Consider the following 19,256-nt stretch of genomic DNA (forward strand, 5'->3'; position numbering starts at 1 on the left):
CCAACTAGAGGGTGATTTAATAGTGCACGGTCGCGAACCGCGAAACCGCTTTAGGTGTATGAATTTGTGTGAATTTTCCAGGAGTGGAGGAAAGTGAAACGGAATGACAATTTATCAAAGCAAGTAACACATAAACAATTTATATCAAACAAAACAATACATCACGCAAGCAATTTATAGCATGTGAAGCAAGTAAAGTAATTAAGTTAGCACATAAAACCTAATTAAAAAACTAAGTTCGTTATGGTTAGAACCTAAATATTCCCCAGCGGAGTCGCCAAGCTGTTATACCCCATTTTAACCGAAGTCAAAATGGTTTAGAACATTCCGGTAATTCCAAGGTTAATTAAAGTTAGGGAGTCATCACCTAATTATTTATGGTGAATTAGGACACCTAAGGTTAATTAGAGTTATTTTCTAAAGTTAACTCCGTTTTAAGGTCTACTAACTTAAGATTCTAGGTAAGGGTTCAATTAATCTAAAGGGAAGGTATTAGTCATCCTTTAAAATTCATTAACAATGGTTAACCGACCGGACTTAGAGTTAATTAAAAAGGCTGGGTGTGAGTGTAAAAATGCTTAAAATCTAGGTATCGAGAGGGAACTGATTTAATCAATTTAGAGAAACATTTGCATCAATTTCGTTTAAGATCGTCTTGTAAATCAATTTCCTCATTTGAAAGTGACGTTATCGACACCCTTTAATCCTTATTGAAAATATTGACGTTGGAAGAAATTAAGATGACGCTACTTATATTTAAATAAAGAGCAAATTTGAAAAGATAATTGTTTTGATTCAAAAATGTACTATAGCACCTGAACTAAAAGATAGTAGTATTGAAACTTCCAAAACCTGAGTAACCGGACCTGAAATGACTTGAGGTGATCTATATTATTAAAGCACCAAACCCATGAATTAAAATACCAAACCAATAAAGATTCTTATTTAGGAACAAGCAGAACCCAAACTTATACTACCTATAGTCACTTGGCTGTGTTAATAGCTAATACTCTATTTGTAACGACCAGACTTTGCCAAAGAAGATAAAAAAAAATTAATCCCACATATAAGCAATTAGATATTTAGCCACAAACAAGTATCAGATATAAACAGTAAATGGAGTCCACTGTGATCCTTTGTCTAGTGACAACTGAACACGATTTTTCTGGAAATGCCATGGGTTCTGATCTCGTGTGGTTGGTAGTGTCATCGAGTCTCAAAATGAAACTCTTCGGCTCCGGTGTTCATGCAAACAAATAAAAGTAGTATAAGAGGCATCATAATGTAACAGTAAAACAGTAGAGCAACCACAAGCAGCAACCTCTCCTCAAATAGGTACCAAAATAAAGAATCGGCCCAGCCAAGTATAGTAAACACTTGCTAAAAAAGTTGCAGCAGCAAAGTTAATCCAAAGCGGTGTTTTCAGCCTCAAAATACAATAACAATTCAGCTCAGAATGAAGCTGAAATTTAGCTCAAAGCGCAGCAGAAATTCAGCTAAAAAATGTAGTGGCTCATGGCCCGAAAGTACAACAACAAAGTGGCTAAAACTACAGCAGTTCATGACCGTAAGTAAAGCAGAAAAATGGCTGAAATACAACACTTCATGGCCCTAGGTAAAGCAGCAAAATGGCTAAAAATGCAGCAGCAGTTTCAACCCAAAATAAAACAGCAAGATGGCTAAAATGCACCAGCAGTTTCAGCCCAAAATAGGCTTCAGAATTAAATAGCCAACTCCATCAAAGTAGAGAGATTTTTACTTTTTTTTTTTCTAATCCTTAAAACCGAGACATCTTCATTAAGCAAGAATGAGCAAGTGCATATGCAGAACGTTCCACACATGGCAATGTGAAAAGTTGTCAGTTAAAAAATGTAACAGCACTTCAAATGTGACTCAAAAATGCTAAAATTGTGGCAAGCGATTACAGTATATTATATTGCACAATCCAACATTATTTATGTAGCCATACTATCTTGTTTTTTTTTTTGACCAAAAAAGGAAACGAAGACGAATACACTCTTCAAATATTCAACAGAATATAACCATTTATCGCAAGGGCCGACGTCTTTTTTGGATTAGGCAAAATCATTCACTACAACCATACTTTCCAGAACATAAGTTTAGACACCAAGAACATGATTTCTAAACACCAAGACACAAGTCGACACCACATAAATAAGAAGAAACTCAGATTTTACCTCTTGCGGGCGCAGCGAACTAGGACATCGAGGCCTCGAATCTACCCTCTCGTTATGAACAGATCCGAATCTTGAGCCAAATAAGTTCGAACGAAAGTATTGAAGGTTCTAGCGAGCTAAAGTTTTTTCGTATTTCTTGTGGGATAAATCGAATGAGAAATTGTAAATGAATAGAGAGCAAGGATCTGTATGACCAGTTTCGTCCCCCCCCCCCCCCCCCCCCCCCTTCGGCTAAGACTTAGCGAGTATTTATAGGCGATGTAGAGGTAGGTTTTCAGATTCATGAGCGGGATTTTGAAATCGAAAACATTCAAAATCGAGTCAAGGCTCGTTCTAATCGAAACGTTGAGGTTTTCTTTTCCTGTTTGGATTCAGATCTTACTTAAAAATGGTGAGATCTTCTCTGGTACTGACCTGCTGTCTATTTGGCTTCATATGAGTCTCGTGATAGGCTAAGATGGCTGTAGGGAAGTTTGCACAAAAATGGTATCGACAAAGTCTGTCAATGACAGGTGTGGTTCTGATCTAAAACGAAAATGGAGTGAGGAAAGGAGGAGGTTCTTGTACCAAAATGGTATGATTAAAGTCTGCCATGGCTGTGGAAAAAAAAAATTCTTGTTTGGAAGAGGAAAGATGATGGAGTGATGTGTGCGGCTCTTTGTTTTTTTTTTAGGGTTAAGAAAAATGAGTTAAAGAATTATGGGCTGCTGATGAAAAATGCTTCGTTTGGGCCATGATTTGGGCTCAATTTGGCCAAATTTCCATGGCCTTTTCTTCCTTCAACTTAATTTCCTTTGGGCTTCTTAGTAATTAACTTCTACAACTTACAAGTGATTAACTTGTATATATATATATTATGATGACAATTAGTGATTAATATGTAGAAAATAAAGGACTTAATAAAGTATTGACTTATAATCAATTTAACGAGTACAAATTCAAAAATGAAACGATGACGAACCATTAAAAATTGTGATAAAGTAATGCTAGTAATATTGATAGTAAGATAGTGAAGATGAAAATAACAATGTTAATAGTAGTAGCAATAAAATAGTGGTGAAAATAAAGTATTTAGATTGTTAATAAATTTAGAATCCAAAGGAAAATAATTGGAATAAAGGAGGGACAAAATTGGGTGTCAACAGGGAACTCTTAAGAAATTTCCAACACCCAAAGAAATTGCCAGCTACAGTCTACTTACCCATTCCTACCGGCTCAAATAGAAGGAGAAGATGGAATCATGGAATCACATACAACCTAAGTGGCAGCATAGACTTTAACGCCTTGTACAAGTATCAACAGTTATTCTATTTGTTTTCAAATCAACTAATAAGGCAATTGTATAGCCCAGACCAGACCAGAACAGATGTTACTAGTTAAATTGTCAAACAGATAGCATCTTCAGACTAAGCTCCATCACTTCCCTTTTGCTTTTTTGTTTTTTTGGCAGGCGGGATGTTACAAGATCTTTTTAAGCACATTCAGATCATAGCCATATAATACAGCGAACAAGTTATTTTCATGAAAGATGCCTATTACAACCATTTATATACTAAACAAATCTACATTAGTTAACAAGTCATATGGGCCCAGAAAGAGCACATTGAGGTGTATACTTCAAATATATGTTTACCTCTGTGAAATGATGGATTTTGTCCTCGATATTGCTCTGAGAAAGCATGCCTTCCAATATTTTAGCAAGTAAAGGAGTGTATTCGGGGTACTCTTGACTGCAAAGTAACTGATACGAACCAAAATAAAAAGGAAAACATGGAAACATTATCATACATGATGGGCAGTATAACTATAAATAGACAGAGCAAGAAATCAGAGCAAAAGGAATGCGACAAGGGAAATTCTAAAGAAGTCTAGAAAGAACACGAAAAAGAGCAAACAGTCACATTGTAACAGCAAATACTCTTTCTATTATGGGAGAAATAAAACTAAGAGATTCCTGTTAAAAAGAAGAGGCAGTACAAAATTGACCCAAAAAAAACAACCTATAAATCAGACGCCTGACACGATGTTGTTTACCAATAAATTTGTAACTTAGGATAACAATTGAATTTGTATAAAAGAGGGTTAAAGACAAGTAAACTCTCGATCAAACTCCTTTTTCTTATGACTAAATCGATAATGTAAGTGAGAGCAAAAATATAAATCGCATAAATAAAGAAAATAAGAACAAGAAGTACGTGGCATCCAAAAAAACAAAAAAAGTATGTGGAATGCTTTAAGTTGCTTGTATGAACTCAACAATGGTGTTTCTTACAATAGAATGTGGATCCCTTCCCTTCTAGGAGAAGGTATACTCATAATTCCAAAGAAAAGACTATGTAATAGTGTGAAAATACTATGCAATAGCGTGAAAAGACTACTCAACAGTGTAAAAGTACTATCAGAGTATGTTAGTGTTGGCGCTAGCTAGGCTCAAGGTTGATTGACATCGGACTTGAGAACGTCATGCCTGAAAGTTGTTGTGAGTGCGCTCCAGCTGGAAAGTGTTTCATGCCTGGGGAGAAAAGATCCTACGATAACGGTACAACTGGTTGCCCGGCCCAGCACCGGTCCAAGATACACTGAGGATGTTGGTTCAAGGATGTTCCCAGGCCATGACAGGGAGCGCCACTGTAGGTTCTGATCTGGCCGAGCTAAAAACTTCCACGTGTCGGATTCTGATTAGTAGTCCACCTGCTAGGCCTGAATTTCACCCCATGCACACATGCTGGTTCGATCTATGGTCAATAGGTTGGCGCCACATCTCCAACAAAAAGATAGTCAAATTCGGCAATGAACCAAATTCATATATCCGACCTCTAGATGCTTAGAAAAAGGTTTGGGTTTAATCCGGTTGGGTCGGGTTATTTATGAGTCAATGTGGAGCAGTAAATAAGTGCCACCTATATAATTAAAAGCCACACACATGTCATAGTTTTTCTCCAAAAATAAACGTTAAGGGCAAATTTTAAACCATTTCCAATAATTAGGTGGGTACTTTGACCCTTTTCGGTAGGGGTGGGCGTTCGCTATTTGTTTCGGTAATTCGGTAATCGATAGTTGAAAGTAGATACCAAATGTCGAATCGAAAAGGTTCGGTTCGATAATTAGATAATTGATAAATCAAATTTCGGTTCGATAAGGTATTCGGTAATACCGTATTGAAGATGGAGTCGGCTGTAGTATAAATTTAATTCCGTTCCGATTACTGAATATTCTTTGTGTGTGACAGTGTGAGCGTGCACTTCTATTCTCAGATTCAGCATATAATGACATTGTTCGTCTCTTCAATTAATGAATTCTACATTTTATCTCTTTAACTAAGTACATTTTCAAACAATTAGGTGGTAGCACGTTAATAGGCAACAACTGCTGGTTGCTTTCCACTCAATTCGTTAGGTAACATCAGAGAGGTCCCTGTGTTATTGCCTAAATCCCGTTTTGGTCCCTGTGTTAGTAGACATAGTATATTTAATCTTGAATTAAACAAGGGGAGTGATTTTGGTCCAACTTCTAATGGGACTTGACGGAGCTAAACAGATCATTGCTGCTACGAAGGGTGCTTTAGGAATTTACTTCTCCAGTTTTAATTACACGAAACAAAATTCTTTCTTGTGCAGAATTGGTATTACATGCATGTTGATACCACGTGGCAGAAAATTTTTAGTAGTACAGAGCACATTCAAGACAATAGCTTCTATTCTCTGTTAGATACTTCTCACTCAGAATGTAGAGCTCTTCAAGCTAAAACTGATGAATCCTAGAATATGATCTCAGTGCAAAATTTATGTCAGAGCTCATGAGGCGAGTTTAGTTTTGCTTCGATTTTTGAGTTCTCGGCTCAATTTTCCCCAATATTTCGAGCTTGGACTTTTATGGTTCTTTCTATCTGTTGGAAATCAATCCCTTGCCTAATGATAATGTACAATAATCAATATACACAAAAGCTAGGTTGTTGCCTTTGGCGTAATACTAGGCTATCAATGATATAATTACCTTATTCTAGGAGATATTCTAGATTCTAGGAGATATTCTAGCTGTACATAATATTCTAGGAGATATTCTAGCTGTACATAATAATAGCTAATTACAACGGTTATCACACCCCCGCAGTCGAAGCGGGAGGTTGGCGAACGGTTAGATTGTCCCGAAAGTCATCAAAAAGTACGCGCGGAAGCCCTTTTGTAAAAATGTCTGCAATTTGATATCGGGACGGAACATGAAGGACACGAACCTCGCCACGGGCAACTTTTTCGCGAACGAAGTGTATGTCCATCTCAATGTGTTTAGTGCGCTGATGTTGTACCGGGTTACCTGATAAGTATATCGCCCTCACATTGTCACAATAAACAAGTGTCGCCTTTTGGATCGGGCAATGTAGCTTAAGAAGTAAATTTCTGATCCAGCAGGATTCGGAGACAACATTAGCATCTCCCCTGTATTCGGCCTCGGCACTAGAACGGGAGAGTGTAGGCTGACGTTTTGAAGACCAAGAAATCAAATTGTCACCGAAAAAGACACAATAACCAGAGGTGGAGCGCCTAGTATCCGGGCAGCCACCCCAATCTGCATCTGTATAGGAGACTAAGCTGTTGACAGTAGACTTGTAGAGATGCAGACCAAAGTCAATAGACCCCTGAATGTAGCGCAGAATACGCTTAAGAGCAACCATATGTTCAATACGAGGGTCATGCATGTGGAGACACACCTGTTGGATGGCATATGAGATATCTGGTCTAGTGAATGTAAGGTACTGCAAAGCCCCAGCAAGCTGACGATACTTAGTCGGATCATCAAATGGTGCATCTTTCGAAGCACTTAGCTTTGGCTTCGTATCAACAGGTGTAGGAGACGGGCTACAATGTGACATACCTGCCCGTTCCAGGATTTCTTCGGCATACTGTTTCTGTGACAAAAATAAGCCATCTGCATTACGAGTAACAGCAATACCCAAGAAATAACTCAGTGGACCAAGGTCTTTCATAGCAAACTCGACACTCAAAAGTGCCATAATAGACTTACGGAGATTGTCTGAAGAGGCTGTAAGAATGATGTCGTCGACATAAAGCAGTATATATGCAATATCAGAACCCCTGCAATAAATGAATAATGAGTGATCAGACTTGCTATGTGAGAAGCCAATGGTGGCGACAAAATCGGCAAACCGCTGGTACCAAGCCCGAGGGGCTTGATCAGGCCATAGAGAGACTTCTTCAATAGGTAGACATGATCAGGAAAATTGGGGTCTCGAAAACCCAATGGTTGATGCATATACACAGTGTTAGAGAGATTGCCATAAAGAAAAGCATTCTTGACATCGAGCTGGTGGATGGGCCAAGAATAAGACAATGCAATACTTAGCACAGTGCGAATAGATGCCGGCTTGACCACCGGACTGAAAGTCTCCTCGCAGTCAACGCATTTCTGTTGAGACCTGCCATCACCTACAAGACGGGCTTTATGCCTCTCAAAAGAACCATTAGATTTCTTTTTATGACGAAAATCCACATTGACCGAATCACATTAACATTAGCAGGTCGAGGAACTAACTCCCATGTCTTATTTTCAATTAGAGCATTAAATTCATCCATCATGGCATTCTTCCAATTTAAGTCACGGAGAGCACTTACGGGATTTTTGGGTAATGGAGAGATGGAGGTAGTGGTCTCGGTGTTAAGGTTGGAGGAATATTTCAAATTGGGTTTGAAATGCCATTACGGGACTGAGTTGTCATGCGGTGGAGCTGCTGTGGGGATTGGGCCATAGGTGATAGAGCTGGGCCTGTACTCATCGGTCCAGGAGTAGCAGAAGGCCTGACCCACTGTGGGTTAATCTGCTGCTGGGGATTGGGATGGGCCGCGGTTGGAGGTGGTCCTCCTGAAGACGTGGCCTGGCTTGTGTCATTTAGGGAATTTAAAGTGTTGGGAGATGTATTTCCAGAATTTCGTTGCATATGATAAGTGATGTATGGATTAACATTATGGTCCAAAGATTCATACGTGTGAGAGTCAGGAGTATGAATTTTTGAGAATTGGAATGTGTGCTCATCAAATACCACATGACGGGCAACGAAAATTTTTCGGCTTGACATGTCATAATACTTATATCCCCTATGATCGGAAGGGTACCCAAGAAAGACACAAGGAGTGGACCGTGCTTGTAACTTATTAATGGTGGTAGATGGAAACAAAGGAAAATATAGACAGCCAAAAACCCGAAGATGAGAATAGTTAGGATCTTTTTGGTAGAGGAGTTGAGTAGGGGAAGAGGATCCGAGAACTTTAGTTTGGAGAATGTTCAAAAGATATGTGGCCATAGAAAGTGCATGATGCCAAAATGAGGGGGGCATCGAGGCATGAGCAAGCAGGGTCCGAATTACATTATTTATGGATCGGATGTGACGTTCGGCTTTTCCATTTTGAGGAGATGTGTGAGGGCAAGAGAGTCAGAATTGCATCCCATGTTTTTGAGCAAATAATTGAAGTGGCCCGTTATCAAATTCTTTCCCATTGTCACATTGTAAATTTTTAATGGGCCTTTCAAATTGAGTTTTGACAAGAGCATGGAATGTGGTGAAAAGAGAGTAAACTTGAGACTTTTTAGAGATGGGAAAAGTCCACAAAAATTTACTAAAATCATCAAGAAATAGCACATAGTAACGATGCCCATTAGAGCTAGCTACGGGCGACGTCCAAAGATCACTATGAACTATATCAAACGGAAAAGCAGTGAATGACATCGATTTCATAAAAAGGTAATTTAATTTGTTTTCCCAAAGTACAAGATGAACAAAAAAACTGTTTGTTCTTATTACATTCAATAAAATGCTTGCTATGAAGAGAGCGTAAAGTATTGGCTCCCGGATGTCCTAAACGACTATGCCATAAATCAAGAGACAAACTAGTGAAGACGGAATGAGATTTTAAAGGTGAGGCCTGGATGGCGGTGGAGAGTGGATAGAGTTCCCCGCTACTGTTACATCTCATTAGTTTGTTCCCCTTCTGTAAATCCTTCACATAAAACCCAAACGGGTCAAATTCAATAGAAACCCAATTGTCAGTGGTAAATTTTCGGACAGAGATAAGGTTTTTAATGAGCTTGGGTGCATGCAATACATTATTTAAGGTGAGAGAGGCGTTTGGAGGTGAGAAAGTAGTGTTCCCGTAACCATGAATTAGAATTACATGCCCATTACCAACAACAATGCGATGATTATTATTTCTCGAATTAAAATAAGATGAGAGTGTACCTTGGTCCGAGGTCATATGAGATGTTGCACCGGTACCCATAAACCAATTTCCATCCGGTGGAGCGATAGAAAATGTATGCATTGTCGCCTCAATATCCGTTGGAGTGTAGCCAATATGGGGCTGGGTGACAGAGGTTGAGTAGGCCTGTTGAGGTTTGGGCCCAAGAATGCCGGGCTGCATTACTGGACGTTGTTGTTGCATTTGAGAAGATGGATAGGGGCAAGGTAGGGCAGCCCATTGTTGCGGCCACTGTCCATACGGGGGGTATGGATATGGTTGTGTGACGATGACGTGACGTGGCTGCCACTGGCTGTTGCCGCCAGTCTGCCACTGTTTGGTGCCGCGGCCGCTGTTCTGGCCACCCCCACCGCGGCCAGTGTTACGGTTGTGCCCATTGTTCTTCCCATAATTATTTTTCTTCTTATTCTTGGTGTTATTATTTCTGCCATGATTAGAATTTGAAGAATAATTATGCTGATGATTGGAGTTAGCATGGTCCATATTATCTGGTTGGGCACCGCCAGTAGAGGCAATAAAAGCAGCGTTCCCGCCGGCCTCTTTGGAGAGGTGGTTTCTGAGAGTTCGTTCCGCCAATTTTATTCGGGATCGAACACTTTCAAATGGTGGTAATGGGTCTTGATTTTGGACAAAATCCACCGTTCCAGAATAGGCCTCTGGAAGACCACCAATGAGCGGCAAGACAAGGCGACTATTTGCCACCGGAGCATCTACATCAGCCAGCCTGTCCGCCAAGGTTTTCACGTGGTTGCAATACGCATCGCACTTGAAAATTTTTCGAGAGAGACAGCAGCAAGTTCCTCCTCGAGATGGGTTGCCCTAGAACCCTTGTTATCTTGAAAGATGGTCTCCAACCTCTGCCAAGCTTTCGTCGCGGTGTCATCCTTGACCAATATGGCTTGAAGTAATTCTGGAGAGATCGTACCATATATCCACTGTAGGACTGCCGCATCAAGACGGTCATAGAGTTCCGGATCAGCTACCCGTAAGACATCAATTTTGGCCTTAGCCGCGGCCTCCGTAGGAGGGATAATGTGATGCATTAGGTTGTGCACTCGGGCTTGCACCTTAAACAACGCCACCCATGAATGATATGGACCATTTTCAATGTCCAATGTGAAGGGAACGAGAGATTTGACATTAATTATTGAGAGGGCAGAGTGAAACTTTGCGCCTGTGTCAGACATGGTGGCGTCGAAGAAGAAGAAGAGAGGAAGAAGAAAGGAGGGAGAAGATGAACAAATGGAGGAGAAGAGTGGTGGCTGCTAGGTTGGTTGGAGGATTAAACCCTAGTCTGATACCATGTTGGAAATCAATCCCTTGCCTAATGATAATGTACAGTAATCAATATATACAAAAGCTAGGCTGTTGCCTTTGGCGTAATACTAGGCTATCAATGATATAATTACCTTATTCTAGGAGATATTCTAGATTCTAGGAGATATTCTAGCTGTACATAATATTCTAGGAAATATTCTAGCTGTACATAATAATAGCTAATTACAACGGTTATCACTATCCGTTATCAATATTGCGTTCGATTTGAGGTTCATCTTTCGTTCTTATTTTTTGTAAATCAGTTGCATTTTTCTAGATGATTTTATTGTGCTACTAACTAAGAATACACTGCATGGAGAGAAATTGAGAGTTTTCAATATGTCAACTTGGTTTAATCTATCTTCTCCCCCATAATGACATGGATTTTAGTGTTGATTTTTCTTTTAAAGTTGAGATCCTTCTTGTTGGTTTTCAACTCAAAGTGATGAAGTTCCGGGAAATTCCATATGAAGAAAAATAGAAAATGGCATTAAAGACCAAGGACAGAAATGGACTGCAAAGGAGGACCAGGGGTGGAAAGAAGCAAGGAAGTAGAGATAATTACATGGGATAGTATTTATGGAAAAAGGAAATACAATAAGAAGAAATGAGGAAATGGTTGCTCAAGAAACTGGAACAATTGGTGACAAACAAAAGGAAGTTGACAAATGAAAAACGCAAATGAGTTCAGGAAAGGACATGAGATTTAGAGTTCTGAAAGGTACCATAGGACGATACTTTTAAGGAAAGAATAAAGGAAAAAATAAGCGGGCATGTAGAGGCAAAAGGGAAGGATGTTAAGGATCATGATGAAACGACTACGACTACGGATTCGAATGGAATACTTTGGATACAGTGATACCATAAGATAAAACCTTAAAGGGGGGAAGCAAGTAAGCTTGAGTACGAGCACAAGGATGGATTATAGATATAGTTTGAAGTAAGTTTCATCTCAATTTAACATTCGAGGACGAATGTTTTAAAAGGGGAAGGATGTTACACCCCGTAGTTTCGTATGCTGAGATTCGAGTTACCGTTCAGGAGGTATGTGAGCTTATATGTGTTTAACTTATAGTTATAAGGGTTTAAGTGCATATAGTAAGCTATGAAAGGATTGAAGGGCAAGTGAATTAAGGAAATTAAATTTGTTGGAACTTGGAAGAGAATATGAGGGGTAATTTGGCCTAACTTGGAGAAAGAATATCTTTTAGTAGATGAGGTGTTTTGAAGCAAAGTAAAAGCCTAAAATAAAGTTCGTCGTGTCTAGTTTCCAGCGCAACAAACCGCTCATCGATATGGCATTGAAGTGGAAAATTATGGATGTTACAAGTTAGGCTGACAGAGCAGAAACCCTGGTACAGTAATCGGGCTGCTACAGTAACCGACTTGCTACAGTGACCCGACTCGAATTTGACCCACTAATTAAGGATCAAATCTGATCCTAAACCTCATTTTTCAGCCAAGAACATTCCAAATATTTCCCAAATTCTCTAGAAAACTCTCCCAACTTCCGTCCACTAAATTTTAACGCAAATTAAATGAAATCCCCGAATTTAAGTTCGGACAACACATAGTTGTGATTATAATATCGAATTGCAACAAAACTTGGCTTGGATTCAAGATGGTAATCAAAGATATTGCAATTCTAGCGGGTGAAAGGTATGAATCTTTCCTTATTAGTATTGATTTAAGCTTATTTATGGAGGAAAATTTACTAAATGAGCGTATACGGAATTTATGGGTCGAGAAATTAGATAAAACATCGTGTGGGATGTTTATGGAATATTTTGGTGTTGATAATATTGTTGTTGATGTTGGTATTGTTGTTGTTGTTGTTATTGGTTGTTGAATTGAGATTTTGGGCTAGGCATACAAACAGAGGAGACGCTGCTGAAATTTCGACAGATTCTAGAAAGATTTATTTGGAGGCTTAGGATAAGTATATAACAACGGGCCTAACAATAGTATGAATGGTTTTATATGTAGATTACGAGACTATGAATGATCTTACGTAGATTGCAAGGCAAGAAGTAAGTTGGAAAGTGAAATGTAAGCTTCCAAGTATGTAAGGCAAACCTTTCATCTTTTGGCATGATCCTTGTTGTCATTCATTCTACATGTACCCCATATGATTCCATTGTTAAACAAGTAAGGTCTAAATGCTGCTTGTGATGGCTTATTGACATTGTACTCCTATTTTGTTCCGAAGGGAACACCCATAAGGTGCCAAGTTGAGTTGTGTATATGGTTCTACTAACAATTTCGAGGAAATGAGTTTTATACTAAAGGAAACATAAAGTTTGATTTTCAAAATCACTCCGAAGGGGGTGTGAGATTTTACTATTTCATTTCATTTACGATTTATGTTTACATTCCATAGTATCATCTCTTTGTATTGATATTTGTGGATTGAGTTTGTGTTGACATGCTTGTGATATTAAGCTGGAAGCGGCTGCCGAAGGGGCCATCATTATTAAGCCGGAAGCGGCTGCCCGAAGGGGCCATCATTATTAAGCCGGAAGCGGCTGCCCGAAGGGGCCATCATTATTATGCCAGAAGCGGCCGTCCGAAGGGACTATTGTGATGTTAGACGGAAGCGGCTGTCCGAAGGGACCATTCTGTTAACATGTCGGAAGCGGCATGTGTGTTGGATTGCATTATTTACTTAAAGATTGTGTTGAGACTTCGTGTGCATATTTATGTTTCTTCCAACGAAGGTTGCAGGTGTTGAGTTAGATTGTGATTTCTTATCTCCTAAGTCAAATTATGATTATGACTTGTTACCACCTTACATACTCAGTACATTGTGTGTACTGACGTCCTTTTGCCTGGGGATGCTGCATTCATGCCTGCAGCCCCAGATTGTTTGGCAGGCTAAATGTATATCTAGGATGCTTGGACGTCAGCAGGGATTGGCAAGTTCCACCTCATTCTGGAGTTGTGCTGAGTCATGTATAGATATGTATAATTATAGGTATGTCAGGGCCCTGTCCTGACTCATAATGTTCAGTTTACTTCGTAGAGACTTCTGCAGACAGTGTCCTGTGGTATGTTTGTCGAGATGTCGACAAAGTGATGTCAGTTGAGTCATTTGTGTACTTTAAAAGAGTATGTATTTTAGATGATTTCTATTTGGAAAAGTTTTATGTTCTTAAAAGTTTTTGAGATGACAGGTTTTGATAGAACGAATGTCTAAGGGTTCGCTCGACTCTGATGAGAGTCGAGTGCCCGTCATGCCCTATCAGGATTGGGGTGTGACATTTTTCCCCACCAAATTGATATGATAAAAGTTATACTTTTCATGTAGTTTTCAAATATATAAATTTTAATTTTAAAATATTGTGTTAATCTAATTTAATTTAGCTTCAAAATTTAGTAAAATTAACTCTCGAAAAGTAAGAAGTATCACATAAATTGAGATCAAGGAAATAACTGGCATGCAAGGCAATAAGAGATTTAAAAAAAAGGTAAGTTAATAATTAAGAAAAATCATCGCAGTTAGGTTGTAATTTATCAATAAAATAGTACCACACGAGGTCAATATACAGAAGCGATAAAGAAAATGCAAGGAGTGTTAAAATGCAATGAGTGTTAACGGAATAGAGAATATGATTATTGTAGAGATTATGGGAACTGATATTTAGAAATACAATATGGATCTTGCTTAAGTTTAATAGGTTTTGTTTGTTTCAAAACAATTTAAATATTTCTCTGACAATTTTTATCTCTTTTTTCTTAATTTAGGTTACCTTTCGGATCCTATTTTTGGCTTGAATGTGAAAGCTATAACTGGTGTAACTAGGAAGGTTACTATATTTGTTCTTAATAAGAGATGTTTTTATTTGTCTATAAAAATTGGTTCCCAGTTGTATTAAGGAAAAAAAAAAATTGATTCAGAGTATGATGTGGTTCGTTGGTTTTGCAGGATAGATTTATTTGTATTTGATAATTACAGTGACAGGGGAAGTATTATACTTTGTAAATATAAAGAATTACTTGAACATTAAATTGGCTACCATATAGATCACATTTTAATATGATTAATATTCTTTTAATTTTGTCCGCACATCGAGCGGATACGTATACTAGTAGGTTATAATTAGGGTGAGCCTAAATTCAATAACTAATTCGGTATTTGCTAAATACCGAATATTGGATGATATTAGTATCTCGTATCCGGAACCTCAATACCGAAATTCTCGGTTCTGATTTTCGGTATTTTATCCAGCCCTACTTTTCGGTAATCTAAGAAAGAGAAGTAGGACTACTTGTGTGCAATTCACTTCCTCAAATCCCAAAAACTTTCAATGGCAAAACGGCCTTTGAAGGTATATGTCCACGGTCACAGCACTACTAATGATACGGAGTTGTGGTATTGTATTGATTTAGAGTCCTTGCCGGAGACGGATGAAGAGCTTTCTCTTTCTCCGATCGCTGAATTGGGGGTCGATAGAGTAGGAGGCTGGGCCCTTATGGGTGAGCACATCTACTGGGCTGGCAGAATCGAGTCGCCCCTATGGAATTGTATAAGCACAACATCATCACAAGCCCCAACGACCTCTCTTCCTTGGATATTGTATCATCTTATTCCCAGAGACGTCTGCCTTACAGTCCCCGTGTCGTCCCTCTCCATGGGAATAAGATCCTTGTTCTTGGCTTATTTCCAAGACGTTATATGTGAGGAGGAAGACGAGGATGAGCATGTCTTCGGTGAAGTTTATCACATTGACACCGGAATCAGCCATCCCTGTGCTTTCAATCTCAAGAATTTTGCTACTGCCTTTATTAATCTCCATACAAACCTCCTCATGTCACCGGACGGTGGTGAGGTAAAAGAAGTTGTATTCTGCTCGTTTTATTACAACTTGTCCGACGATACTTTCCGCCTTGAACTTCATCCGCTGTTTCTCGTCCCTAGAAGGATTTACATACTATACCATGTGGTGATGGATGTAACTCCGGTGGTAATGGACTCAACATTGTATTGGTTCGCTTATGACCTGTGCTTGCATGGATATGATTTTGTCCGTAAAACATGGTTTGAAGCAGAGAAGTTATGGGAACTTTCTAGTGATCCTTATGGGGATTTTCTTACCTTCCCTATTTTGGTTAACCTGTACAATGGACGTGAACTCTTGCTGCTAGTTGAGACACCTTGTTCCGATACAAAATTGGGAATGGCATTCCTTGCTATCTCTAAGCCTGAGAAGGGAGAGCTTTTAGATGTTACTGTGAAGTCACGCCACACTTTATCTGTTAATTGATTCTCGTTTCGATCCCAAAGATGGGATTGCAATGTGAGTTCACTCTTATCATTTTATTCATTAATTAACTGTCCAACTGGCTGTTATGTATTTGCACCTCTTTTGTCATAATGGTGCTAATCGTTGTTGACAAGTCCTTGTCGATATTGATACTAGCTCCATGATGGATAGGGATTAGGCGGGGGTCTTTCATTTTTCATTTTGCTCTCTTCTCTCTTTTCCACCTCCAATGACTATGATTTTTTTGTATGGTGATAACCTCAATTGCTTAATACAATCGACAAGTTTGGTTAACCTTCTTTTAGTGTAAAACCAATAGTGTCAGCCAAACCTATTTCTCTTTTAGCTGCCCGTGAAAAAGGTTTTCTTGAAAAGGTAACAATTTGCGTTGTTTCCAATCACTGGCAGTTAATAAGAATGGTGATGAGCATGTTTTCTGTGACGAGTATGATCTTCAATAAAGAGAACATCTGGAATTCCCCTCCAAGTATATGGTGCAGTACGTAGAAAGAAAGGAACATGAGAGTAGGTAGGAGTGTTTTTTGATGGAAAAGTCAATCTGACAACATCATTTTGGTTTGTATTTGGTGTAAAATTAGAGTTTGCAAATGATGATGAATCCCTATTACACCGTATGCAGTCAGGAATTCTTTCTTTTTTTGCTTCTTTTTGGTATGTGACTTCTCAGTTTTTTGTGCTTCCTGCTGTTTCTTTTTTTCTTTCTTTTTTTTTTTTTTTTTTTTTTGGAGTAAGGAATTTTATAAAAGGCATCAAGAACACGATGCAAGGTTACTTTATAAAAGGCATCAAGAACATCGATGCAAGGTTACATGGAAGGAAAAGAACAATCAAAACAATGTTAGCTCTATTACAAAACATTATTAAATTAAGTCCGAAAAGGATTCATGAGAATCGACAGGGAAAAGATTACTCCAAATAAAAGGAAATGCTAAACATTTGGCCTTAAGACTGAATTTTGGAGTTGATATGCCTTCAAAACACCTATTGTTCCTCTCTGTCCACACACACCAAAATGTACAAGCAGGGATCATTTTTAGACACCTATTAAGGTTTTAAATTTATTTTAGGCAAAATCGAGTTTTTTGTTTCTGTTTCAAAAGCTAATCCTTTTTTTTTCAATGATTGCAGTGGTGGAATCCAAATAGTGGATTCAATTCGACCGATGTAAGGTATTTTTACAATGATTTACAGTGTTGGAATCTGCATAGTTGATTTGTGTTTTTCCTTTCCTAGACTTTAACTTTGCGTCTCTCTTTTACTTTGTCGTATAATTTAAAATTTTATATGGACTCTATGTTCCAGAAACTAAGCAGACAAGAAATATATGCAAAAATGGTGTTAGTCATACATGATGAGACCAAAAGCTCAGGTGATGTATAGAAACAAGAGCAGAAGAAGGGGAAATTGTGTAAAGTCAAAAACTAATAAGATACATTGTCTTTGATACAATGTTTACCTGAATCATTGAATGAGTCACTCAAAATCTGTAACCACTTGCATATTGAATAATTCTGGTATGCTACCTATAACACAGTATAAATTGAACAAATAAACTAGCAAGAAAATTGTCAAATTAGAAAGCATCTCTTGATCACAAAAACAATCCAATCCAAACATCAACCATGGCCTGGAAATTCACAATCTTTTTCCCTCTTGCTCCTAATTTCAATTTTTACAATTGCCACATCAAGAACAACAATAGCAAGTGACCCTGACATCCTTTCAGATTTCATTGTCCCAACAAATCAAACATCTGTGGATGCCAATTACTTCACCGCGATGCGCGGTATATTTAAAAAATCTATAGATACTTGTACTACAGAAAAGGCTACAAAGGCAGAGTTTCCAGCACTTGATGGTCAAGGAGTGTCACTAGCTGTGCTTCAATTCCCTCCGGGTTCTGTAAACCCGCCTCACTACCATGCACGTGCCACTGGACTATTTCTCCTCCTGGAAGGTATTTTAGAGGTTGGTTTCGTCGATATGAAGGATGTTCTGTATACTCAGAGACTAAAAGCAGGGGCATTTTTCTTTTTCCTAAAGGACAACAACACTATCAGTGTAACTATGATCATAAGAAAAAAAGCAGTTGGTGTAGCTGCTCTTGGCAGTGCTAGTCCTGGTACTGTTTCATTGCCATCCTCTATTTTTAATAGTGGAATTAGTGATTTTGTACTTGCTAAATCATTGAAGGCTGAAATAGTTGGTGTAGCTGCTCTTGGCAATGCTAGTCCTGGTACTGTTTCATTGCCATCCTCAATTTTTAATAGTGGAATTAGTGATTTTGTACTTGCTAAATCATTTAAGACTGATATTTCAACCATCAAGAAGATCAAAACAGAATCAACACCCTGATGTACTGCTGTCCTTTAAAGATATATCTTTGTTGCTTTGTGACTTCAATTGCTTGAGTAGTGGAGTATATAGGGGGTTAGCTCAAGAAACTTATTTCGTTTTATTTTAATTTTGTTTTGTGAGTGTATGAGTTTAGTTTCTGGAGAATTTTGTTGGTGGGTTGTTATCGATCGCTTATGCCTTTCAGCCTGTTCTGTGGCCCTGACTCACCCTCCAAGGATGAACCTTGGAAAGGAACCCTTACGCTCAAATCCACTTCTAACAGAATAACAGAATATAGTGAATGAGAAAGTACAGAATTTGGAAGATCTAAGGAAAGTGGTCTTCAAATGAACAATTTGAAAAAATTGAAATTTTAGATATTACAGCAAGATACACTGTTCTGAAAAACAAAACTAACATCAACTAGGGTAGTGTTGAAGTGGTACTTCATCTTTAGTATGAGGTTTGGAGTTCGAGACGTGGGAATGAAGTTGCTTTTGATATGTTTTAATCATAATAAAGGGAAAAATTTATTCGACAATTAAATAAATTATAACTGTAAAAATTTCTATCACCCTATTTTGGTCGCCCCATTTAACTAGTACCCGCCTTAATTTTGTTTGCATGAATACCCAGTATTATAATGACTTCAGACAAAAGTGAATGCTGCTTCTTCTTCTTCTTCTTCTTCTTCTTCTTCTTTCACCTCCTTTTTTTGTGGTTATCTTTTTTTATTTCCCACCCTGTGCCCGGTACCCGCATTGGAGTCCGATTAAATTCATATTGCGCGTTTTAGGGCCCACTTTGGAGGCAGCGCTCCCAACAGGATTTATCCATTCACAGGGCCCGAACCC

The 19,256-nt window shown here is 38.5% G+C and overlaps 1 pseudogene; it reads left to right on the forward strand.

Moving 5' to 3' along the window:
- Positions 1-15,937: 15,937 nt before the first annotated feature.
- Positions 15,938-18,467, forward strand: LOC132631908 (putative germin-like protein 9-2; annotated as a pseudogene).
- The last annotated feature ends 789 nt before the right edge of the window (positions 18,468-19,256 follow it).

This window comes from Lycium barbarum, chromosome 3 (genome assembly GCF_019175385.1).
Source record: "Lycium barbarum isolate Lr01 chromosome 3, ASM1917538v2, whole genome shotgun sequence".
Taxonomy (NCBI): domain Eukaryota; kingdom Viridiplantae; phylum Streptophyta; class Magnoliopsida; order Solanales; family Solanaceae; genus Lycium; species Lycium barbarum.